This window comes from Chelonia mydas, chromosome 20, assembly GCF_015237465.2.
Source record: "Chelonia mydas isolate rCheMyd1 chromosome 20, rCheMyd1.pri.v2, whole genome shotgun sequence".
In the NCBI taxonomy this organism is placed as follows: Eukaryota; Metazoa; Chordata; order Testudines; family Cheloniidae; genus Chelonia; species Chelonia mydas.
This window is the reverse complement of record NC_051260.2, coordinates 13935140-13938131: the sequence shown is the minus strand read 5'-3', so window position 1 is coordinate 13938131 and position 2992 is coordinate 13935140.

Here is a 2992-nt window from a genome sequence, read left to right as displayed (position 1 = left end):
TACTGGAGCTCAGAGCAATCATACCGCTCTCTTACATACAGCGCAACTCCTCCACCTTTCCTCCCACGCCTGTCCTTCCTGAACAGTTTATACCCATCCATGACAGTGCTCCAGTCATGTGAACTGCCTCACCAAGTTTCTGTTATTCCAGTCACATCATAGTTCCTTGATTGTGCCAGGACTTCCAATTCTTCCTGCTTATTTCCCAGGATTCTTGCATTCGTGTTCATGCACCTAAGATAACTAGCCAATTGCCCTACTTTCTCAGTAAAAATCAGGAGGCTTCCCATCTTGTACCCTCCTCCTTGTGTTTCCTCCCAGTATCCCACTTCCCCACTTACCTCTGGGCTTAGGTCACCATCCCCCGGCAAATGTAATTTAAAGCCCTCCTCACTAAGTTAGCAAGCCTGCCTGCGAAGATTCTCTTCCCTCTCTTCCTTAGGTGGATCCCATCTCTTCCTAGCAATCCTTCTCCCCGGAACAACATCCCATGGTCGAAGAATCCAAAGCCCTCTCTCCGACACCACCTGCTTAACCACACATTCACCTCCACAATTCGACAGTCCCTCAGTCCCTACCTGGGCCTTTTCCTTCAACAGGGAGGATGAATTTGTCATAAATATAAAGGGAAGGGTAATCACCTTTCTATATACAGTGCTACAAAATCCCTTCTGGCCAGAGGCAAGGTCCTTTTACCTGTAAAGGGTTAAGAAGCTCAGGTAACCTGGCTGGCACCTGACCCAAAATGACCAATGGGGGGACAAGATATTTTCAAATCTGTAGTGGGGGGAAAAGGCTTTTGTCTGTCTGTGTGATACCTTTGCTGGGAACAGATCAAGGATGCAAGCCCTCCAACTCCTGTAAAGTTAGTAAGTAATCTAGCTAGGAAATGCATTAGGTTTTCTTTGTTTTGGCTTGTGAAATTCGCTGTGCTGGAGGAAATGTGTATTCCTGTTTTTGTGTCTTTTTGTAACTTAAGGTTTTGTCTAGAGGGATTCTCTATGTTTTGAATCTGACTGCCTGTAAGATTATCCTCCATTCTAATCTTACAGAGTTGTTCTCTTATCTTTTTTTGTTCTTCTAATAAAGTTCTGCTTTTTAAGAATCTGACTGGGTTTTTTGGGTCTTAAAAATCGAAGGCTGGTTTGTGCTCATCTTGTTTATTCTCAAGCCTCCCTAGGAAAGGGGGTGTAAGGGCTTGGGGGGATATTTTGGGGAAATAGAAACTCCAAGTGGTCCTTTCCCTGTTCTTTGTCTAAATCACTTGGTGGTGGCAGCATACTGTTCAAGAACAAGGTGAAATTTGTGCCTTGGGAAAGTTTTTAACCTAAGCTGGTAAATATAAGCTTGGGGTGGGTTTCATGTGGGTCCCCACATCGGTACCCTAGAGTTCAGAGTGGGGAGGGAACCCTGACAGGGTGAGAACACAACTTGTGCCTCAAATTCCTTTATCCTTCTTCCCAGGGCCACAGAGTCTGCAGTGATCTGCTCAAGGTCATTCTTGGCAGTATCACTGGTGCCCACGTGGAGAAGTAGGAAGGGGTAGCGGTCTGAGGTCTCAATCAGTCTCGGCAGAAACTCCGTCACATCCTGAATTCTAGCTCCAGGCAAGCAGCAATCTTCTCGAATCTCCCCGTCTGGTTAGCAGATGGATAACTCCGTCCCCATTAGGAGGGAGTCCCCGACCATCACCACCCGTCTCCTATTCTTGGGAGTGGTGGTCATGGAACCCCCATCCCTAGGACAATGCATCCTATGCCTTCTGGCCGATGGGGTCTCCTTCTGATCCCTTTCCTCAGAGGGCTCTTCCAAATCCTTCTCCACAGTAGTACCTGTGCAGAGAGCCTGAAAACAGTTTCGCACCTCTATCTGCATTGGGGGTACATAGGTTCTCTTCTTTTTTCTTCTGGAGGTCACATGCTGCCAATATTCTTCCCCGTTCTGCACTGCACGCTCTCGTGCTTCCAGCACCAAACACTGACTTCTATCCGGAAAATCTTCATATTCTCTGATGCAATGCAGAATTGATAATTGGTTCTCTAGTCCTTTAAGCTTCTCTTCCAATATGCAGACCGGCTTGCACTTCATACAGACGAAGTCGCTTCTATCCTCTGGGAGAAAGACAAACATGGCACATTCTGAGCAGGTCACAACAGCTGATCGCTCACTATCCATGTCTGTGCGAACTCCCAGGCAAACTCCCTCTGTTTTTATAAGGCTGCTGGCTCGAACCAGCTGGCCCGGCTCAAAGCCTTCCCTCCAATCAACCACTCAGGGCCCACCTGGAACAAAGCACTCCCAATTCACACTTTTCAATCAAACACCCACACGGTCAAACAGTCACACTATTCAAACAAACAAGCGCACGGTCAAACAAATGGTCACAGCAGACAGACACTCGAATATTCACCCCACCAGCTCACAACACAGCCCCCCTAATGCAGTACTCACCTTAGCTCCTCTCGGAGGGTTCCCAGGCAAACGCCCTCTGTTTGCCTGTCCTCTGTTCGGTGGTTCTTCACACCAGTGTGTGGTTAATGACTAAGAGCAACAGGCTATAAATAAACACCAGCATGAGAGGGCGGATCTGGGGTGATACCTAAATGAAAAGCAGATCAAAAACAGCCTGTTTTGTCTTTTTGCCCTATACCCCCTTGGTGCTTCCCCTTTCCAAGTGGGTTTGTCCATTGAATGGATGCACTGGGTGACCTTGGGTAAGTCATCACCCCTCGCCGTGCCTCAGTTTCCCCATCTGTAAAGTGGAGAGAATGCTCTTCCCTTTGCCTATTGCCATGAGCCTTTTGGGTCACAGACTGGCCCACTGTGTGTCTGTGCAGCACCGAGTGTGATGTGGCCCTGATCTCGGTTGGCTCTGTGCAGCACCTGGCACAATGGGGCCCTGATTTTGGTGGGCTCTGGGCGCCTCCTGGCACAATGGGCCTAGGGGCGCCGGCATTCTATGGGGTGCCTAAAAATTCAAAGTTTTTTCCTC